The sequence below is a fragment of the Carcharodon carcharias genome, chromosome 21, assembly GCF_017639515.1.
Source record: "Carcharodon carcharias isolate sCarCar2 chromosome 21, sCarCar2.pri, whole genome shotgun sequence".
Lineage (NCBI taxonomy): Eukaryota > Metazoa > Chordata > Chondrichthyes > Lamniformes > Lamnidae > Carcharodon > Carcharodon carcharias.
The window spans coordinates 67,642,286-67,666,248 of NC_054487.1; the positions used below are offsets into that span (position 1 = coordinate 67,642,286).

General features: G+C 42.7%; 1 protein-coding gene, 1 long non-coding RNA gene and 1 other non-coding gene across 5 annotated transcripts in view; 2 read left to right on the forward strand and 1 right to left on the reverse strand.

Moving 5' to 3' along the window:
* Window positions 1-23,963, forward strand: part of LOC121293197 (potassium voltage-gated channel subfamily C member 2-like) — a 157,141-nt gene that overhangs the window by 88,511 nt on the left and 44,667 nt on the right. The gene's annotated exons all lie outside the window — the stretch shown is intronic.
* The window catches only part of LOC121293198, a 181,621-nt gene that overhangs the window by 85,700 nt on the left and 71,958 nt on the right, over window positions 1-23,963 (reverse strand). Inside the window, exon 4 of one of the 2 annotated variants that reach the window (XR_005946460.1) lies at window positions 7,108-7,192. The exons of the other annotated variant lie outside the window; for it this stretch is intronic. This is a non-coding gene — a long non-coding RNA (uncharacterized LOC121293198). Of the gene's footprint in view, window positions 1-7,107; window positions 7,193-23,963 lie in introns of those variants that run through there. 2 annotated transcript variants of the gene reach the window in all.
* Window positions 9,581-9,686, forward strand: LOC121293459. The gene has a single exon (XR_005946538.1). It is a non-coding gene; the product is annotated as a U6 spliceosomal RNA (small nuclear RNA).

Genomic DNA, 23,963 nt, shown 5'->3' on the forward strand with positions numbered 1-23,963 from the left:
GGCTGACACTTATATATTTAAATTGTCTCCTGTATATGTCACCTCTTCAAACAGGCTGATATATTTGTATGTTAAAGAACTTCACCTCCAACCTTTAAGGGATCAATGCTAGGGTCAATACTCAGGCCAGGATTTTCCGGTCCTGCCCATAAATGATGCCCGTAAAATCCCAGCCTAAATTGAGATTATTTTATTTTACATCATATGAATGGTAAGTAAGCTATGAAGCCTTTAAAATATCTATCAGTGGGGAAACTCATTATGCAATGACTTAGGCCTGGTTTTCCACAATGATAGACAGCCTCTCTATCATGGCGAAAATGATGGAAGAGGCCAAAAATTGGAAGTTTTTCTTCCGAACACAGCACCTATCATTTTCCTGAGGACGGGAATAGGCCCAGGTCGGGATTTGTGCATGCACGTTTCACGGAGGCAGCTGCCCATATAAATCAGCAGCCGCCACCACTCATGTCTAATTTTAGTGACCCAGGTATCTGAAACACAATGTGCACGGGTAAGACGTGGTAGGAGCAGGTCTGACCTTTGCGGAGTGCTTTAGGGAGGTGGGGTACCCTTTTGGAGAGGTAAGGTACCCCTTTGGATGCGATCCTGGGACATCTTTGGGGGAGATCAGGCTCCTCTTGGGAGAGGTAAGGTGGCCCTTGGGATTGTTAAAAGTAGGCATCAATGCAGATAAAAAGTGCATAACCTCAGTAACTGTCAAGCTCATTGGAACTGTGAAAAGTGTCAAAATAAACTGCCAGAAACAATTATTGAACGTGTCAAAATGAACTGTCAAAGGCAATTGTCAAATTGTCAAAACAATTAAAACATCTGCCCTTTAAATATTTGGAAAGCTATCTGGGCTAATTTTTAAAAATTGTATCTTGCTAGTTCACTGTGCATTAGTGCTATGTGACTGATTGCCGACGGGAAAATGTCACGGCCATTGACAGGATAATTAAAGTAATTAAAGACTTGCCTGTCCAACCTTAAGGCTGGGGGACAGGCCAGGAGCCCCAGTGGGCTTCTGATAATACATGAAACCTCATCCACTGGCGGGATGAGGTTTCATGTTCTTTTTTAAAAACTTTAATAAATGTTATGTGATATTTATGAACATGTCCCATCTCGTGTGACATTGTCACATGAGGGGGACATGTTAAAAATATTTTTATTTTTCTATTTTTAAGTTTTGTACACTGTCACTAATCTCCCTGAGACAGCACTTAGTCTCAGGGAGCTGTGCGCTCTTCCGCACTTTGACAGTTAGGGATTCTCTTCCCTCCCCCCCCACCTCCGGAACAGGAAGCGCATAACTTAATTGGCCCGCCCACTCAAAATGGCGGCAGGCCCCGTTTCGGCGGCGGGGGTCGGCTGTCTGCCCACCGCCGAGCCGGTGGGGCCTGCACGCCCACCAAGGGCAAAATTCTGCCCTATGAATTTCAATATTTGTGTTTACAAGGGATTAAGCACTTTAATGAAACATTTGTTTTTAATAAGGATGTAGTTGAAAGATTGTAAATGTAGCGAATGGGTTTTTATGAATGAGAATGTAATTTTTTAAATAAAATCTGGAATAGACACTCAGGCCTGGATTCTTGCAATGACAGAAAATAGCAGAAGATGCCAAAAATCAGAGTCCGTGCCCCCCAGGCATGGCACCTACCATTTTCACAGGAACAATTAGAACTTTATTTTAATTTCAGCATGGGCCCTGAGGTCTGCCTATGGTGGAAACTGGATGCATTGGCATGGTAGGTGTAAGGACAAAGGGTGGGTGCATGGATTGGCATGAATTGACATAAAGTTGGCATGGGGGCTATAAGGGGCATGAGGGATGGGTAGAGGGACATAAGCATGGAGGGTATGAAAGCCCATGGGGGTGAGTAGAGGGGCATAAGTTGACATAGAGGATATGAGTGGTCATGGGGTAGAGGGGCATAGGTTGGCATGGAGGGTATGAAGGGCCATGGGGCTGGGTAGAGGGGCATAGGTTGGTATGGAGGATATGAGGGGTCATGGGTGTGGGTAGAGGGACATGAGGTGGCATGGGTTGGCATGGATGGGACATGGGGAGTGTGTGGAGGGAGGTGAGAGGGTGTAAGGGGTGAGGGCTGGAGGGATGTTTTTATGTTTAATTGATTTGTAAAAAATCTTGGATGCAGTGGCAGAACACAGAGACAGGCTTTCCGCCCCGCTCATCTCCATCTCCCAAGGAGCCAGACCACCATAAGTTTGTAATGGAGCTAGAGGGCAGGAGGGGACATAAATAGAAGTTCCAGGAAAAAAATATGCATTTTGTGAAAGAAATTGGCTGTGACAGTGACGTAACGCTAAAAACACAAACATTTAAACCCACAAACCAGAACAATAAAGAATCAGTGCTCACATTTCCTCCAGCTACAGTGCAACAAATTCACTGAGGAAACCATTCAGCCCACCTACAGTACTTTCCTTTAGATTGAAGCCCCATTTGAAATAACCTTTCAATATGGCAGGTAACAATTATAAAGGGGTACCGCTGTACTCTTAAAATGATAATTACCTAATTTGTTTATTTAAGTACCACGGTGAAATCATTCATTACAATGAGTTTGTTTTGCTGGTAATTGGATTCAAGCCAGACTGGTATTTCACATTAAATATTTGTGCAGTGCTAATCTAGTTATTGAAGTTATTCCTTGTGGAGAGCTAGGTATTAAAAGCAAATTTATAATTAGTTCTAACAATAACTCTTGTACCTAAATGTAAGGATTATGCAGAATTTTCACATTAATAGGTTAGTCTAAGAAGAATGCTGATTGAGAATAAGGAACCAGGTGACAATGTTCTCAATTAATTTGTCTGCACGTGACAGAATTGGTTAAATGAATATCAAAACAGTAGCAGTTCTGCTTTGCAAATTTACATTTTGCATCATGTGAAAATGAAAACTACTTTTTTGTCTAGTTGGGCTTCTTCTATCATTTTAACAATGTGTAGGGAATGTTAACTTGGAGGAGCGAGTGGATTTTGGTGTGGGTGGGGGGATTAAAACTGACAAAAATGTCAGTGCATCAGGCAACCTGCTGACTTCAGCATTTAACTGGAGGGTGCTACCCTGTGGATGCACAAATGCCTCAGGAGGGGTGGGTTACTATTAGCATATGCTGATCACTCAATTGGAGCAATGTTTCAACTCAGTTTTCAATTTAATGGGATATTCCACGGTTTCCTGAAACTCAGCAGAGAAGGTAAGGCTGATGGGGCTGAATCGGCCTTGTGGAAACACTGCAATACCCAATACCAATGTTTCCTCTAAGATGTACAGCCGGACAGCAGCCCACAATTTCCTGTGGAAGTCCTACCTCAACTCTCTTAATGGACGATCGGCCATTTAATTGAGGCAGGGCAGTCGACAGACTCCTGACTTTGCAGCCGGGGTTGGGGGGCTGGGCGGAACAACAACTAGAGTGCCCTGTAAAATCCAGCCCTATGACTCCAGTCATGCCTTTTTGAGGCCTCCTGAGGAGGTTCCTCAATTTTTTTAAGTGCAAATGTATTAATAGGCACCTTCCAAAGTTTTTAAATATTAAGAAAAAATAATTTGCTAAGAAACTGACTAGCGTACAACAATTAAACAAGCAAATTGTTCTCTATAGTTTTTTAAAGTGAATTTCAGATATTTAAAATTAGGTTACTCAGAGGTGGTTGACTAGGTACTCTTATTAAAAATACCTATTTTTGTGTTAAAGCCATTTTCAGCTGTATTAGTAAATTTGCTCCTGGCTGCCACTCTTAAATACATCAAGAAATATATTTTAAGACAAGGAGGGTAAAAAATTATTCTCTGAAATATTGCTCAGTTGTGCTGGTTCATGGATGATTTTACATCTCTGATTATGCATATTGGTTTGCACTGAAACTTGAACCATAACATCAATTTGAAAAACTAGCGCAATTTTGAATAAAATCTGTGGCCGTTTTGCCGCTAACATTCAGAGCCCTTGTCATTTTTAAACCATCTTACCTCTTTGCCTATTTTAATTTTTTAATATAAATATTTCAACCTGCTTTTTTCCTTTGGTATAATTTCTCTTGTTTGTTAGTATTTTATTTTGCTCCCTTCTTTCCTTCTGCCACAAGGAGTTTGTCCTCACTTTATAATGTAAATCAGCAGAGTTTGCAAAGACATTGACATCTTTAATGTTGGGTTACACATTCTTCAGGTTAAAAGTTTTACCCTTTACCCTTCACTAGATTGTTAAAAATGGGAGCCATGGCAAAAGTGGGTTTTTTTTTGCTAATAGATGAATAGTACTGCTGCATATTTGGAAGATCCTGGTTCCATTTGTGATCTCTCTGATGAGATCTGTTGGGTTTTGACTCGTCTGCCTCAGGGAGGAATGTCTATACAGAAAGCATGAAACAGCAGTTTCTATACTCAAGCGGCTGACTAAAAGCAGGAGATAATGGACATAGAAAAATGGGAGAAAAATATTTCCTGAGTAGCAGGATCAAACATCAGATATTATGGATCTGATTGATCCATCGGTCTGACTTCCTTCCTTTTAGAAATCTAGACACAGAAGGTTTACAAGCAGAAGATCACTTTTCCAGAAATGACTGAGCACCAGTACCTCAGGGAGCTCAAAGCATTGTGTCGGGTGATTGCAGACATTTGCAGCTCTCTGGAAGAAGATCTGCTGCCAATTGACCAGGTGCCTTGCATTGCCAGGGCTGTCTACGTCACCATCTCCCTTAGTTTCTTTGCTGCTGACTCTTTCCTGGGATCAGCAGGATTGCACAATCTGCTGCCCACAAGTGCATTTCACTGGTGCCTGATGCCATGTTTGCCAGGGCCGGGCCTTTGCAGTGCACTTACTAATTGATGCAGCCAGTCAGAATCTGTGGGCACCTGGCTTTGCTGCTCTGGCTGGCTTCCCACAGCTCGAGGGGGGTCATCAAGTGCACACACGTAACAATCAAGGTGCCCAGATTACTGGAGCCTTTGTCACTTACACTTCATCAATGTGCAGCTTGTGTGCAACCACAAAAAAGACCATCATGCATGTCTGTGCAAGTTTCCCAGGGAGGTGCCATGATGCTTTCATTCTGCACCAGCCAGGCCTCCTTCAGCTCTTCATGCCTTGAAGCAGGATTAGGTTACCGTCTGAAAACCTGGCTGATGACACCCAGTTGAACCCCAGACTGTGAGGTCCAGGACAAATACAACCCAAGCGACTTGAACATGAGAAATGTCATTGAACACGCAGTCAGGATGTTGAAGATGTACTTTATTTCCTAGACAGATCTGAGGATACCCTTCAGCATGCACCAGTCCAGGCAGCCAGAATGATGATGACGTGCTATGCCTTGCAAGTAGCAAGGACTGGAGCTCCACGAGGAAGAAGGTGCTGAGCGATTGTATCTTCAGAAGAGGAGAAGAAACATGAGGAGCAGATGGAAAAGAGTCTTGATGTGGTGCGGTTAGCAGCAATGGCAGATAGCTGCCCAGGATATCTGGGGCAACCTAAGTCAGGCATGTTTCACTTAAACTGAGGCAGTGCACATGTCTGGCAGCCAAATTCTGAACTCAGTTGGCTCCCATCCCTCAACACAAAGCAATCTGACAATCAACAAAACATCTCTGACACACATTGCTCGTCTTTAATTCTTGACTTATTATTCATAAGTGAGAAGGCTACTGGGCAGGCAGCAGGAAAAAATGCAGGAAAATGAAACAAATTAATAACTTTAATCATACTGTTATGGTTGTGGCAGATGATGTGTGCAGACCAAGTCCACAAGGAAAACTTGACCATGCTATCACAATGGTTTTGTAATTTGTATTTATTACAAGATGATGTATGCACTGAATTCAGAAGTAATGAGTCCACTAAGACCTGTAGAGACGTTTAAAATTAAATTAAAATATTTATTAACAAAAGAAAAGATTTCCAGCACATACATAAGACTACAATTACTTAATGCTATACCAAATCCTAAAATTCCTAATTAACCTGACTCTAAATTACACACCCCCTTTAAGGCAACAGTCCAAAATAGATTTTTAAATTTAAAAAGCAAACCAGCAAGTTACCAAATTACCCACTTGACAGTGGAATTCCTCAAAGGCTTTTCTCCAACTTTAGTTACTGGACACAGCAGACTTTTACAGACATGGCTGTAGGCTTCCCGAAGGCTGTTTCACACACTGCTGTTAGATCTTACATAGCCCCCGAACATAGCCTTTCATCCGCCTTTAAATATGTTTCTCCCTCTCTTTAATATGTTAATTCCATTCTTCCATATGTCTTTGGAACTTTACCTTTCCCATAATATAAAAATCTTTTATGTTGCCAATATTGTCAGGAACCTTTGGGAAAAATAACCACACTGCTCAGCCTTGATTACCTGGCTAGATGTAAACATCCTAACATCCCTTTGAAATCTAAACAACCCCTTCACTTATCTAAAAATGCAAATTCCCTTCACACATTACATGCTAAGACCCCATCCATGTTTATTCATTGGCATTTCAAGTGCATTTCTACACCTAACTTCTTTTGATAATTTCAAGCTTGCAGTCTATCTGACTCCAAATGTAATTAAATCACATAGACAGAACCATTGACACTCACACCCATAAACCTACTTTACGATAAACCAGAATAATATTATGAAAATTGATATACTTTTGTAACAATACAGAAAAATTAACAGAAACCTAACAGTCATAATATTGTGTTAAACACCCTTGTACATTACCTTTGCAAATCTTTACCCTTCCTTTTTCTCCTACTGCCACATGGTGCAACCCTTTAGCGTCAATAGAGGCAGACTGCTCAGATCCCTGCTCTGATTGCCGAGAAGCTCTTGACCAATGTCCTCTACATCTTAGAGCCCGCAAAGAACCTATCATAATTTATACTGTCGAGGAAGGAAGATAATAAGTCATCATAGTAAATGTGCTCATATTTCACTGGCTGCTGATCATCAAGTCAACATGAGTGAGTGTTGTATGTCATGTGGCTACATGATATTTAATTCTGTCAGCAGGCAGATTTTTCCATCTCCAATGGTCAGGCACACTGAGTCTCAGCTCATCTCCATTGCCTCGATCCTTCTTTGCAGCTGTCAGTATGGAGATGACTGGAGGGCGAGCCCTGATGCTCTGCCTCTCCCAGGTGCTCTGCGCTCCCTTTCCCTGCAAGGAGAGAAAGAAAAGACCCATGGGTGAGAGTAATGGGGTAATGGGGTGTGTTGAGTGGATGGATGAGCAACATTTAAGCAACATCGCTGTGAGGCATTGATGTGAAATTGAGGTGTGACATTACAGTAGGATAAGGATGAATGTCAGTGGTAGATGGTCAGATGGGGGTATGATGAAGTATAGGTCCACCTTCAAGTTAAGCTGCTATGAAGAGTAATGTGCAGGAGTGGGCTTGAGCAGGCAGAGTGAGGCAGGTTGGGGGTGGCACATACTTGAATGTGGAAAGCCACTTGCCATTCCTGATATTGTCTTAAAACTCTTCCGGCTTTGTATCCAGGAATATGGCTCCATGTTTGCTGATCCCCTCAGCGATCTTCAAATATGCTATCTTTGGCTGGATTTTTCCTTCTGTCGGCAAGGAACAGAATCTCCCCACGGGCCGTTACAGCCACACCATCATCACTAGGGAGACATCAATGAAGTGTTGTATTGTTGCAATCTTGCGAGTCCATTGCTGCAGTTTCTTGCTCTATTTAAATAATTGGACAATCCTTAAAGTTTCATCCTCGCAGGGTCCCTTTAATTAGATGAACTGAAATAGACTTATGCTGGTTGTCTTCACGCCCTTTCGTGTTAATTAATTGGGAAACCCGGAAGTCAGATGCAAACGCAGCGGCGGCATTAAAAAGCCCTTGATAAATGCGCTGTTGAAATCTCCTGGTCTCTGACATGTTGCCATGCTGTCCCACTGCTAGTGGATTGAAAAGTTTAAGTCCAGCCCTTTGATTCTTATCTCTACATGTAAGATTGTTAACCTGATGGCTGCCATAAATGACTTTAACTTAATGTTAACTTAGTGTGAAATCCAGTGCCTGAGATAATATTTTAACACAGTTGTAACTCTGGTCAAATTAAACATTTGTTAAGATCAATGACTTTGTTTGACAAAAGCAATCATATCAAGGCTTAGCATCCAGATGGGAATAAAAACAGAAAAGGGTGCAAGTATATAGCAGGCTCATTACCATCTGATTAATGTGTTGTGTACGAACCCTTTGTCAGAACGGGAAAATAAATTATTTTCACATCTTTTCATTACCTCACTGAGAAATCCTTTGTATATTTTTCATCATTTTTTTACCTCTTTAAAACAACAGTAAAACCATTTCATGCTTCTGTGTGATAGAAGGCAACATTATTAATTTTTTTTAACTTGCTATTCTCACACACATTTAACCTGCACACAAAATGTTAACCATTCTCTTCTAGTTACAGATGGTGATTGGCCTATTGTGTATTCCCACTATTTTTTTTTAATGACAAATACCCATGACCACTACCATCTAGAAGGACAAGGGCAGCAGATAGATGGGAACACCATGATCTGGAAGTTCCCCTACAAGTCACTCACCATCCTGACTTGGAAATATATCCTTCGTTGATGCTGGGAGAAAATCCTGGAACTCCCTCCCTAACAGCACTGTGGGTGTACCTACACCACATGGACTGCGGCGGTTCAAGAAAGCAGCTCACCACCACCTTCTCAAGGGCAATAAGGTTGGCCCAGCCAGCGAAGCCCACATCCCGTGAATGAATAAAAAAAAAACTACCCTGCCCTTTCAAGTCTGTAAAGTCGTAAATGAACCTGGATACAAAGAAACAGTTTATACTGCTTTGACATTTCTTACCTGAAAGAATATCTCAGTGCAATTTGCAAGGGGTTGTGGTGGAAACCAAAAAAAATAAGAACTTCAGTTGGGGGTCAGCCAATACATAGTACAAAGCTGAGTGCTAATGATGCATTTGAAAGCAAGAGAGTGTGGGAGGTAGAACGATGAAATTGCTTTCCCATAGTGAATAAAAGATTGGCCTCCAATATCATTGCTGAGTTCCGTACGCCAATGGCTCACAAAGCCTCCACAACCCTGGAAATATATTTGGCTGGCTAATTTCAAGCTGTCATAGGGAATATCAACAATACCAGTCAACCTGCAGTTCACAGCTAGTTCAAGTAGGTAACTGATGTTTTGTTAGCCTTGGGTATCTGGCAGGAGAATGAGAGGGATCATATAAACGTTTCAGATGATGGGATTTCCCTAAAGTTCAAAGTGTTACTGATGACACCGGCATGACTCACGGCAGGGTTTCTCACTTTTTTCACTTCTCAGTTGCGCCTCCCATGTTACAAAAGTTCCATGGACCTCAACCCGTTCCCCCACCACCCCCACCCCACCTCCAGCCATTACACATATATTTTTCCCTGCATAAAAATCAATTATACAATTAGGCAAAGTGCCAGCACAGACACAAGGGACTGATTGACCTCCCTCTGTGCTCCAAATGATCAATCACTTTTGTAAAGCCTGAGTACAAGTGGTCTGAGTGCTCGCTTCGGCAGCACATATACTAAAATTGGAACGATACAGAGAAGATTAGCTGGCCCCTGCGCAAGGATGACACGCAAATTCGTGAAGCATTCCATATTTAGTTCTGGTATGATAGCCAAGTGGTTATGGTACTGGGCTTGTAACCCCAAGATCAAGAGTTCAAATCTCACAATGGTAAACTATGAAACAATGTAACTTCATCTGAATAGGAACAGATGGAAACGTGTTTGTACTCGAAAGAGTTACAAATGGTATGACCCTTTAAGCAGTTCACCTGGAAGAAATACTCCCTTGATACTTCATTTAACAACATTATGGGTTGAATTTTACGCCTCATTGTGGCGGGGACAGGGCCATAAAATGCATTGAGCTGTTCAAAAGTCCATTGACTTTGGTGGGACCAGAAAATCCCACTGGTGGAAGGGCCTGCAAAATTCCGGCCCATGAATCGACTTATAAAAAGCAGATATATCGTTTAGGTCCAAATGCAGCCTGCCAGTTAATTCAATAAAATATAAATAAATCTGTGAACCAGCAACACCATGACAATATTGGCATTATTTAGCGATAATTCTGGAACATTCCCCACGCCAGGCACCAAAATTTCCGGCAACCATTAGAACAAATCAATTGACTATTGTTTTCATAGATAGAATTTCTTTCCAAATAATAAGTCGTCCATGAATTTGATGAATTAAGGCATGTTGAGGTCAGGATATACACATTAGGGAGAATTAAATGATTTGCAGGATAGCCATTCCATCTCTATGGTTTCAAATTCCTAAAACACATAAGCTTTGATCTGTGTTAGAAACAAAAAGTTACGTTAACACTTAACAGGATTCTTAATGTTGTACCTTTTTAATGAAAATATGACAAATAAGCAACTGACTTATTTAATAAATTTACTTGTCTTTGTAAGTTTAATTGCACTGGCATTGTTAAGATAAACCGGACACATTGGGCAGCATTTAATTTGTCTGAAGAGCCAGTGAGAACTCCGTGTCAACACTTTTATGGAAGGCCCACCGCATTAAGTGCCACTCAGGCACTTAATTGGGCAGCAATAGGTCTCCCCCCACCCCCCGCTCCAGGATCAAGGATTCTGGGTACGGAAGTCTCACCTGCCGAAAGCTACTGGCCAATCAGAGGCTAGCAGCTCTATTGAACAATAGCGCTACTGGGAGAGGCAGTGGCTGCTGTTGGTACTACACCCACTCGAAGCCGAGCATCATCGTCGGATCCTAGGTCGCAAGGTGAGTGATGGCGGGCGGGTGGCGGCGGCGGCGGGGGGTTTGCTGGGGGCTCGGGGAGGAAGTGGGGCCTGGAGCAAGGGAGGCCCCACTGGCCTTTCTACCACGAACTTAATCGGGGAAATAGTAGGAAGGCAGTGGAGTCCTCAGCTGCCACCCTCCCCACTGACCAAATGCCCTCCTGCCACCAAACTTGCCGCAATAGAGGGCATTAAATTTATCTATTATGTGTATTAGCAATTTGGAACTTTTAAATGACTAATAACTACCAAGCATGTATCAAGTAATCTTTCCCAATTCAATAACTATTTAAATCTCCATGCCTTGCGGTAGTCTCCCAATGATAAATGGAGACTCCGCTTCTCACATCTGAAATCTTGCTGAAACACCAAACCAGCCGAACTAAACATCACAATGTTCCCTGTTAATATCTGAGAACGAAACTGGTGGTTGCAAAAATGGGGCTGGCCGCTCGGGGAGGCGGTTTGTGGTTTTAAAGCAGAAAATTATAGTTTAATGTTTTACAGCCTGTCGCTTATTTGATCAGGAACCAGCGATCATAATATCAGGAAAGGTGATGCAGTTATTCCAAATGAAATGTATTTTTACATCAGCTGCGTCTCTCGAGAAGGGATCAAACAGATTGCACTCCAATGCCTGTCAAGTTGTCCCCATGAAATCAATAGCCTCTGACATCGCAGTCCGATTGAAGCCAACTAGCCCGCTATCGCATTACACAGGCTGACTGGCAAATCATTTCATGGGCATTAGACTAGTGTGTTGAGTTAAAATGAAATTCGCTGCAAAAAACATGCACACTGTCATTATGGCAGGTGTCAGAGTGAGATACTCAATGATTCCCCTTGCATCACCCTAACACATTCAGGAATTCATCATTTTATTTAATAAGCAGGTTACAAGAGTGATGCTCGCTGCTCCCCGCAGTCACGGGATGCTGAAAGGCGAAGGCGCAGCTGGACCAGTAATGTCGTGTCCCTGGCTGCAGCTGCGTCTGCACAAACGGACCTCTTAGTCTCTTCTATGTACACACGCTGAAATCTGTCTGAGACCTTCGTCCTTGACAGGGCGGTTTGTCAATCCTTTAAACCCCGCGTTTGTCCACAGAAAGATAATCGGTTCTGGGGAACCGCGTCACTGACAGATATATCCCCTGTGATCATCACATAGAAAGCAAGAGGAAGCCAACATGAAATCATTTTAGAAACAATGAGAGAGTTGGTGGACACATTGAAGTCTCCTCGCTGACCCCCAGGGGATGTGGACTCTCAGTTGAGAGCCCCTGTTTGAGAGAATTACCTAATAAATATCCTTTGGATTCAACATCCTGTGGAACCTTTTAAATTATGTCTTTGATTGGCAGATCTGCTTGTATTGGAGAAATATGTATTTCACATTCCCTTTGTTCTGGGATATCTTCAAAGGATTTTGGAGCATTGGAGATGCTTTTGCAGCAAGTTGGAAATCAGCCTGAGATCATCTCAGAGGTACAAAGCTAATCAAAGGAACTGGCCATGTAAAGGAACTGTTTCAAAGGTGACTTTTATATACAGCAGGGGAATTAAGTTTGTTATTTGTGAATTTGAGGAGAATTGTAAAGTCTATATTTACCAGAAATCTTCTGTTTTATTTGGTTCTATTTATCTGCCTGTCAATATTTTTACCTAATTGTTTGTAGCCTGAGTTATGCTTTGATGGTGTTCTCCCTTTCATCCTACCAAAGCTAACGGGCTTATTTGGCTGCATTTGCTGCGTCCAGTAAGCCAGAATACCGTGACGAAGGAATCTCTGTCTGACTCCATGGATCTTGTTACAGTTACCTAAATATTGGGCCACCCACTTTAGGTTGAAATTATGCAATGCAATAATTGCATTAGCACATTCATGTCAAATTCTTTTGTCCAAAATCTGAACAGACGCCTTGATCTGATTAGAGTAGGATTTTCATGCAAACATATGGGGCAGAACTTTCCCCCCCGTCGGAGGGAATGTTCAGGAGTGGGCGAGTGCGGGCCCCCCTTGCCACCATTTTACATGGGCAGGCCAATTAAGGCCCACCCAGCGTGACATCCGCCGTGCAGGGGTGGTTGGGGGGGGGGGGCGGGGGTGGGGGGGTGGAATTCCCTAAGCCGAGAGTGCCCTCTTTCGCACATGTGCACAAAAGAGCGCACTCATCTTCCTGAGGCTAAGTGCTGCCTCAGGGAGATCGGCGCCAAATTGAAAAATATGAAGTATAAAAAAATAAAATTTCCCTGACGTCCCCTCATGTGACACTGTCAGATGAGTGGGGACATGTCCATCACTTTTAATTAAACTTATATTACATTTTTAAAAACCTACATGAAATGTCATCCCGCCCGTGGATGAGGTTTCATAATTCCCATCAGGGCTCCCAGCCTGCCCACCAACCTTAACGTTGGATAGGCAGATCCTCTAACCAGTTCTGATAGTTTTTAAATTGCCTCAATTGGCCATTGACAGGTCGGTGGGTGCACAGCTGCGCCCCCGCTGACCTGAAAATTGAAATGGGGCGGGGTGACGTCGGGAGTTCTGCCCGATCTCATCCCGCATCATTTTACACGTCGGCAAGCGACCCCTGCCCCCCGCTCGCCGACCTCAATATCCTGCCCATGAACACATTTATTATGAATGCCAATGTGATTTAGAACAGTATGTTTTATAACTCATGGTAAACATGGCAGATCAATTAGAACATAACATAAAAATTAGGAGCTGGAGTAGGCCTGTCAGCTCTTGGAACCTATTCTGCCATTCAATAATATAATGGCTCATTTTCTACCTCAACTCCCGTTTCTCATACTACCCCCATAACTCTTAATCCCCTAAGTACCCAAAAATCCATTATTTTCTGTCTCGGATGTACTCAATGACTGAGCACTCAGAGCTCTCTGAGTTAGAGAACTCCAAAGATTCGCAACCTTTTGAGTAAAGTAATTTCTCCCCATCTCAGTCCTTCATGGCAAATCCCTTGTTCTGGACTCCCCAGCCAGTGGAAACATTCTTTCCAGCATCTGCACTGTTAAGCCCATTTAGAATGTCATATGTTTCAACTATAAGGATGGTTTAGTGGTCTTGTTGCTGGACTAGTAATCCAAAGACCCAGGGTAATACTCTGGGGACTTTGGTTTGAATCCTGCCATAGCAGATGGTGGAATTTGAATTTAATAAAAATCTGGAATTAATAGTCTAATGATGGCCATGAAACCATTGTTATAAAAGCCCATCTGGTTCACTTAGAAAAGGAAACCTGCCATCATTACCTGGGTCTGGCCTAGATGTGACTCCAGACCCACAGCAATGTGGTTGACTCTTAAATGCCCTCTGAACTAGGGATGCGTAATATAAGTGCTGGCCTTGCCAGCGACACCCACATCCAATGAATTAAAAAACACTAGGTCACCTCTCATTCTTCTTCTAAGGAGTATAAAGAAATAATTTACATGGCACCTCTCATGACCATAGGATGTTGCTCAGCATCTTACAGCCAATGAGGCACTTTTCTTGGAGGGTAGGCATGTTTGTAATGTAGGAAACGCAGCATCCAATTTCACACGGCAAGCTCCCACAAAGAGCAATGTGTTAGTGACCAGATAATTTGTTTTTGAGATGTTGATTAAGGAATAAATATTGGCCAGGACACTGCAGGTAACTCCCCTGCTCTTCTTGAAAACAGCACTATGGGATCTTTTACATCCAAGCGAGAGTGCTTGCTTTAAGTCTCATCTGAAAGACAGCACCTCCAGCAGTGCAGCACTCCCCCAGTATAGCACTGAAGGGTCAGCTTTGGTTTTTGGCTCATGTCCTGCAGTGGGGATCCACAACCTTCTGACACAGAGCCAAGAGTGCTTCCAACTAACCCACAGCTGCCACTGGAATATAGGCCTAGTCTACTCAATCCCTTGTCATAGGACAATTATCTCATCCCAGAATTGAGACCAGTGAACCTCAGTTGCATTCCCTCCAATGCAAGTATGCCCTTCCTTAGATAATGTGAACTGTACTGTATACAATACTCCAAGGGCTGAATTTTTAGCTCGGCAGGTGGGCGCATGCCCAACCCAACTGAGCATGGTGACGTCAGACAAGCATCCAGATATTTTGGGCAGTGGGCGCGCACCGGAGTCATCAACGTGCCCACCAACAACTAAGTGGCCTATTAAGGCCATTAAAAAGGTAATTAAAAGTAATTTTTCACTGCCCGACCAACCTTATGGTCAGCGGGCAGGCAACAAGGCCAAGGGGCCTTTGCGTTTTTTTGGTAACCTCATCCACGGGCGGAATGAGGTTTCCAACAGCAAATAAAATTGAAATAAAAATTTTAAAATTCAATTAATAACATGTACCTGCTCATGTGACAAAATCACATGAGGGGACGTGTTTTGTAACATTATTAACATCTTTATTTTTTACTTTGAAAGCTGTTCATCTCCCTGAGGTAGTTTTGTGCCTCAGGGAGATTTTCAAACGCGCACCCACGCGCATGGGCGGAATTCATGCTCATCCTCCTCACCCCCACCCCCCCAAATACGGGCAGCGCTGAGCGCTGCCGCTTGCAGCTTGCATTTCACGCTGGGTGGGCCTTAATCGCAGTCTGGCCCCGATCGCAGGCAGCAGTCAGCTTCCTGACCAACCCGCTAGCCCCCGCCAGGCCTGCTTGACAAGGGCAAAATTCTGCCCCAGGTGTAATCTCAACAAGGATCTATACAATTATCATAAGACTTCCTTACTCTTATACTCCAATACTTTGGTAATAAAGTCAATATACCATTTGCCTTTCTAAGCTCTCTAGATGACAAAAAAGATAGAGAATGGTGCAAATGACAGATGTCAAGTTGATCATACAAATGAGAACCAGGCTGAATTTAGAAAGTTCAGAGGGGGAGTGAGAAAGGAAATAAGAAGCTGGGAGTGCATGAGAAGAGACTGACAGCTAACATAAAATGGGATCCAAAAGTTTCCTATAGGCATATAAATATTTAAAGAGTAGTGAGAGGAGGGATGGGACCAATTAGAGACCAAAAAGTGACCGATGCGTGAGACAGAGAGCATGACTGAGATGCTAAATGAGTACTTTGGATCTGACTTTATCAAGGAAGAAAATACTATCAAAGTTATAGTGAAACAGATACTGGATGGCCAAAAAATTGAAAAGAGGAGGTATTCGGAAGGCTGGCCATACTTGAAGTTGATAAGTCACCAAAGCCAGGTGGTTTGTATCCGAGGATGCTGAGGGAAATCAGAGGGGAAATTGTGGAAGTACTGGGCATAATTCTTCAATCCTCCTTAGATAATGGGGTGATGTCAGAGGACTGGAGAATTGCAAATGGTACACCCTTGTTCAAAAATGGTTACAGGGATAAATCTAGAAACTACAGGCCAATCAGTTTATCCTTGGTGGTGGGGGAGCTTTTAGGAACAATCATCCGGAACCAAATTAAAAGTCACTTGGATAGGTGTGGATTAATTAAGGAAAGATAGCATGGAATTTGTTAGAGAGAAATCGTGTTTCACTAACTTGATTGAGTTTTTGGTGAGGTAACAGAGAGGGTTATTGAGAGTCAGGAGGCTGATGTACACATGGACTTCCAAAAGACATTTGCGCAAGTACCTCATTGTGAGGCAGTACCTTGTCTTTGATACACACATCCTTCAACTAGAAGTGCACTTTTATCCCAAATTCTTAGGAACAGCAGTAGACCATTTAATCCCTGGAGCCTGTTCTGCCACCATTCAGTAAGTTTATGGCAGATCTGCAACCTCCATGCATATACCTACCTTTGTCCCATATCTCTTAATACATTTTACAAAAAAAAATCTCAGATTTAAAATTAGCAATTGATCTAACATTGATTGCTGTTTGTGGAAGAGAGTTCCAAACTTCTACTGCCCTTTGTGTGAAGAAGTGTTTTCTAATTTCACTCCCGAAATAATGGTTCAAATGTTTGGCCTGTGCCCGCTAGAATCCCTAACTAGCAGAAATAGTTTCTCTCCATTCACCTTATTCTCTCCATTCACCTTATCTGTTCCACTTAATATTTTGAAATCTTCAATCAAATCACTCTTTAACTATTAAATTTGAGTGACTACAACCCAAATTTGTTTAAACTCTCCTTAACTTAACCCTTCGAGTCCAAGTATCATTTAGGTAAATTCATGCTACATTGCCTCCAAGGCAAATATATCTTTTCAAGGTATGGTGCTCAGAATTGCTCACCGTACTCCAGGTGTAGTCTAACCAGGGCTTTGTATAGCTGAAATGCGACTTTCACCCCTGTATTCTAGTCCTCTTGGTATACAGGCCTTCCATTAGCCTTTTTTTTTATATTCATTCATGTGATTTGTCATCACTGGCTAGGCCAGCATTTATTGCCCATCCCTAATTGCCTTGAGAAGTTGGTGATGAGCTGCCTTCTTGAGCCACTGCGGTCCATGTGGTGTACGTGCACCTACAGTGCTGTTAGGGAGGGAGGTCCAAGATTTTGACCCAGCGACAGTGAAGGAACGGCAAATTATTTTCAAGTCAGGATGGTGTGCGGCTTGGAGGAGAACTTGCGGGTGGTAGTATTCTCATGTGTCTGCTGCCCTTGTCCTTCGAGATGGTAATGGTTGTAGGTTTGGAAGGTGCTGTCTAAGGAGCCTTGGTGAGTTGCTGCACTGCATCTTGTCGATGGTACATACTGCTGCTACTGTGTGTTGGCGGTGGAGTGAGTGAATGTTGAAGATGGCGGATGGGGTGCCGATCAAGCGAACTGCTTTGTTCTGGATGGTGTCGAGCTTCTTGAGTGTTGTTGGAGCTGCACTCATCCAGGCAAGTAGGGAGTATTCCAACACACTTCTGACTTGTGCCTTGCAGATGGTGGACAGGCTTTGGGAGGGGTACTTTCAATACTTGAATATTTCCAGTATCTGTTCATAATATTTTAGTATCGGTATACCTGGACCCCTAGTCTCTTTGGACCTCTGCTGTTTCTAGCTCTTTACATTTAGAAAAAACCCTATTCTGTCCCTTTCAGAACAAAGTAGGTGATCTCACATTTGCCGACATTGAAATCCATTTGCCACAGTTTTGCCCATTCACTTTATCTATCAGTTTTTTTTTTGTAATGTTATGCTTCCATCTACACGGCTCATAATGCTTTCCTTCATCTAAGTTGTTAATGAATACAGTGAATAGTTGAGGCTCTGCCATTCATGATCATTCATAAACCATATTATTAATTGTACATACTTTGGCATGTTGAAGGTGTGTTTCTCGCACTTGCATCCTGAAGTCTTTCAATGTAATCCAGTTAGGATATCAAGAATCTGTGCCTAATCCTTTATAAGTCATTGCAGGACACCACTAGTCACATCCTGCCAGTTAGAGTACTTGCCCATTATCCATACTCTCAATCTTCTTTCGCTCAGCCAATTTCCTAACCAGGCCAATAAATTGCCTGGAGCAGGCCAACCTCAGGACTTGGCTACAATGATTCAAAGATCAGCTTAGTTCCAAGAGGCTCCAATTACAAGCAGTACCCACCAGCCAAAATCCTGTTTCTGAGATACCATCTAGTAAGGAACACAAACATAACATTGTGAACTTAGAGCCTAGACACTGACACAAATGGAAAGCAATGAGTTAAAAAGGACTAGGCACATACACAATATCAGTTTGCCTTAAAGTAATGACAACGCTAAAGTTAATGTGTCTGCACCATTGTTTTTGCAGCGTTGAAGTAAAATTTATGCAGGTGACATCAATAGGAACTAACCAACTACTGTGCACAGAGATAATTCTATATAGGTAATGATATCTTTGAGGAGGTAGGGTGAAAGATGCTGGCAGGATTGTTAATGCAGTGATCAGATATAAAGTCGAGGGATAACCTATATGGAAGTGGAATGAATGTTCCTCACATTCTCTTTATATTGCTGCTACTCCTCTTCTTGACTGTCTTGTTGCCCACTGGGGCCTACCTTCCCTGGAGCCTCCATGTGGGACCTCTTCATGAAGAAAAATTGTGCAGCTTTTAGCACACAGCTGCGATTATTGAGATCCTAGCTGAATTACGTGGAAAGACATCAGGCGTATTTATATAGGTGCAAGTGCGAGAAGCACACCTTCAACATACCAAAGTATGTACAATTAATAACATGTTTTATGAATGATCCTCATTATGCTGGTATTCAACTTTTGTTCTGGGATACCTTCTAGATATAGTAAGCCATGGTTTCAGGGAAAAGCACTGGTCTCTGAGAAGCCACCCAAGCTTGCCTTTCTGGATCAAATAGTGCTTTCATGGTGAACTCTCCTGAATCCATTGTGGTAGTTCGCTTTGAACATTGGGCAGAATCTTCATCAACCCGCGGAGGTGGGTTTGGAGGCAGGACCAGGAACAAAGTTAGAAAAGAGTACACTGGAGTCTGCTCCCGCTATATTCCTGCCTCCAAGCAACCTTGCGGGAGGCTAGGTAAATGTGGCAGTGACAGGTACCTGGAGGCAGCCTCATGGTGGCAGGCTGGGGGACCATCGATGCCTCCTACCAATCCCCACATCTCAGAGCCTCTAGGATGAGAAGGCTTCAGCCGTGGCCAGAAGCAACCCTATGAAAATATTCCCCCTCCATTCTAGTGACCTGACAGTTGCCGTCACTTTTATTTTTCAAGATTCAGAAGGCTTCAGAGGGCGCCTCCATTTTGAGGTTCCCTCATAGTTCCCTACCTCCCTCAGCAGGATCCAGCTCTCCCAGTGGGGCTGCAGGCTATTCAGAACTTCAGGCCTTCTAACCTGCCCACTGTCCTTAATTGGATGATAAATACAAAGGCGGTCTTTTAATTGACTGCCCCCCAGAAGGCTCCCCCAACAGTGTACCCCTGACCCACCTGTGTTGAGTCCAGGAAATCGGCCCAACCCCTGAAATTTTTCAAAGTGTGGAAGATAGCGCCCATTGATTCTATGATGCATTCGTTGACCCAGCACATGGGGAAAGTGGAATCCTTCCCTGGTGACACAGGGACTGCCAATGAACATGGCTATATATAGGACCTTTTGGCTGCAATCTATGACTCCTTGGACCTTCAAGAATCCTACCGCTCCATGACGTAGCTGTAGGCTGTCATACTGCCATTAATTGCCCATTGGGAAGATAAAATTACTGACTCTAGCAAACAATGCATCTCTGATTTTCTTAATACATCTGTGCATAATTCATCGGCAAATAATACTTAGCTGGAAGTAACAATGGAAAATAGGGCAAGGGCAAAAGGAGCAGAATAAAGGAACTCCGTCCAATTCTTTTGATCACGTTCACCCTGTTTACACCAATTAATTGGACAGAAGCATTGAAAAATCCTGGCTTTTGTCAGAAATACTGTGGTGAGAAATCATCAGATATACCTTGCATGAACTGAATGGTATAAGATGAATCATTCCTCTCTTCCATATGAATATAATGGATATGATGAAAATTAAATCAACATTTAATATTTATCCCCAGGGTTTTATATATGAAACCTTAAAGATACAGTAGTTGAACTGCATTTGTCTAAAACACAGTCAGTGAACACAATGAATTAGTTAAACAATTCCTTGCCAGAGGATTCAAATACTGCTCGTTGACTGAGATAAGCTACTAATACTATTTCAATCAGCTATATCTATAATAACACAACTGAAACTATCATATGTCTTGTCATTAGTAATTACAGTACAATTGAATTGATACCTAGGAACTAGTTTTATACCTGCCGACCTGCTGGCAGTGGGGAGATGGTGGGGTGGTCCAGTAGTACGCAGGGAACCCAGAAATCCAGCTTTCCCCTCATGCTATGGAGTTTTAACTCAACAAGGTGCGACTTTTACCCCTGTCGGCTTCCCCAGTCTGATTCCCAGTTCCAATCTCAAAGGCTGCAAGGGGCTGGGGGTCTGATCCTCAACCCTGGGGAGTGTCTTACCCTACAGCTGGATACAATCCCAGGGGGGAGTTCTTACCCTGGGGAAGTTGGCTGTGATTTGTACGGGGAGGTCTGATGATGGGGAAGCTTCAGGAGCTGAGGGGGAGCGCTCCTGCTCTTGCTGGCTCACAGGGAGCACTGTGAAGACACTTACCTTCTCCCCAAGCTTGCCCTTGCCTCACTGCAGATGCTGCGCTACCCGTGGCCCTGGAAACCCAGCCAGCCACAGTTCAACCGGCAGAGCAGGTTAAATCTGGGACTTTTAACCTCATTAACCTATTTAAAAAAACAACCCGGCTCACAAGAGGTGGGTTGGCTTCCTGTCCCTTGTGCTCCCTCAGTAAACCCTGGAAGTTGCCAGCTGGAGCTGTTTTCCCAACACGCTAGGATTTTTTTCCCCATTTAATTCCACACGCACCCCAATCCCATCTGCTAACCCATGTTAAAACTCATTCCTTAATGCTATTCAACAGAATTTAAATGACCATAAGCTCAAAAGTAAACTTCACTGCCCAAATCTTTTAGTGTCAAAGTTTTAAAGACCCCCCTCCCCTGCCATTAATGGGGCTTTATATACATTAGGCGACTGCAAGGATCATGGGGAGGATTTTCCCCTCATAGACGGGCGTGGTGTGCGGGCCCCAACCACGATTTCAAGCTGGCTGGCTGGCCGTTAATTGGCCAACCATTGTGAATCGAGTGCTGAAACGCTCAGCGCTGCCAGGGTGGGAGGAGGAGGAGGGCGAGCGTGGAAGTCATCACATGCGTGCGAGCGCGCTCACTGAAACCTCCCGGAAGGCACAGAGCTGCCTCAGGGAGCTGACGATTCCTAACGTTAAAAATAAAGATTTTAAAATTAAGGTACAATCTGTCACATGAGCAGGGACATGTTAGAAATGAGATTTAAAACTTTTCGTTTTGTTTTTAATTAACATCGGAAACCTCATCCCACCCGTGGATGAGGTTTCCTCAAAAATCCAAAGGCCGCTCGGCCTTTTCTCCCGTCCGCCAAACGAACATTTGGATGGGCAGCGAAAAATTCAATTTAATTAATTGCTTAAGGGCCTTAATAAGCCATTTAATTGTCAGCGGGCGCACTGCCGCCTCTCGCATGCACCCACCAAGAGGAATATCATGAGTGCGCGGTGACATTGGGACGCTCACCTGACTTCATCGCGCAATATTTTACTCCCTTTCGGGCCGGGCTCATGCCCACCCGCGGGTTGAAAAATTCAGCCCCATGTGTACTTTCCATCCACTTTCCATCCATTATGGACAGAAACCAAAGCAGCACACACACACTCGCTTGCTGTTATCAAGAGAGTCCTAAAACTAGAAGCCTACCAATGACCCTGTAACCTTGAAAATTATGTGTAATTCTTACACAGTTACTTAGCAAATTTCTTTTCATTCTGAGATATTGGGAGAAATTTTCCAAGACCTAATATCTTAGCATTAGCTGGGTTTTGCTTAATAGCTATATAAAAATAGATTCAAAGCCCAAGATTACAGTACAGACTCAGCTAGGTTAAGTTTACTGTTTCTGATCAATGTATCACTGATGGGCTCCCTGACTCTTGGTAATTTGAGCATAAAAATCATGCATTCTTTCCCAAGTGGTTGGCCGGCTGCAGCATCAGATAATTATTCATTCTCTGTTTGGAGTTGGGCAATGACAGGTCATCTTCATTTTGCCAATTATCTTTCTTCTCATCTTTGGCTGACCTTGCACAAACTTTACTTTCTCAATTGGCTATTAGACAGCATGTTGTCTTGTGGTTAAGTGGTGGACTGGCTACAGGAGAAATCGAGAGATTTCACTTGATTCCCCCATGAAAGGTTCTGTCACAATGTTTATTGATAGCCCCTTTTTTTCCCATGAGGAATCCAACAATCCCACATCTGCTTTTGAAAGTCAAATTCTCCCCCTCACAACACCCCTGTCTTGTATTAAATTAGCTAGTGTAGCACACTTTGCATTCTCTACTTCTATTTTAAAACTTTTATAGCCTTTTGTGAACCTCCTAACTTTATATTTTATCTCCTCTAAATTTGGAAGAAGGTTTTGTAAAACCTTCTAAAACCAGTGAAAAGCTTCTAATAACTTTTGTGCTTCCAATTAAAAATGAATGACCTTAAGTGTTCCAGAATACAACAAGTTAAATTTATATAGTGCATTTAATGTAGTAAAATGTCCCAAGGCACTTCATAGAAGAATTATCAAACAACATTTGACATCATAAAGAAGGTGCAGCTTCAGGTGACCTAGCTATTCAAAGGCCAATTGGCAATATAAAGCCCTTTGTTGCATGTAATATAAGTAAACAGATATGTGCCTCAAAATAGTAACTGATATAAACTCAGCACAAAGGAATTTTATAAAAATCAGTAACACTGTTGAGAAGTTTCAAAGCACAATGATATCTGAACTTACCCTATCTGGCTTCATGTTTTAATCCAAGAGCCAGTGGTGCTTAATCCAAAGGTGAGGATCAATTTTATTTGATTGACACCATATTCTTCTCTATGGAGAGAACTGCCATTCTAACTGGACACTAAAGCCATGAAAACGACATTGTTGCAGATTTGATGCGTACTTAAGGAGATTTCAGGTATCAACCGCGCTTGCTTGAATAATTTTCATAAGAGGGCTATTCATCTCCATTTAGCCAGTATCTTGCTGAAAGAGGACAAAGGAAAAGTCATGAGGATATTTCAGAATTATTGCAACAGGCTATAAGTTGGGTACATAAAAGTGCCTGTTGTCTTCCTATGTTCAGCTTGGAAGATATTTGCATTTAATTTTGTTAATTTAATTTTGGCAATATGTGCACTGTGATGGCACTTTCTTTCTCTTTTCAAAATTATGTCCAGCAACGCATATTCTTCTTTTTGCAGAAAGATAGTTTTCAGGAAGCAGCACTGACTGGATTGAGCAACAATTAAAATCTGTTTACCTGCTAGATAAAGGCAATCACTAAGAGCTGTACACAGGACACTGACATTTAGACATTGCTGCTGGCTTAAGCAAAGGTAACTGGAAGAACAGTGTACATGGCAGTGCCACATGTTCATTCAGAGCTTTGTCTTTTATGCAAGGTTAACCCTCAGAGGGTTAAATAGGACACCAATGTTTCAAACAGTCTGGAT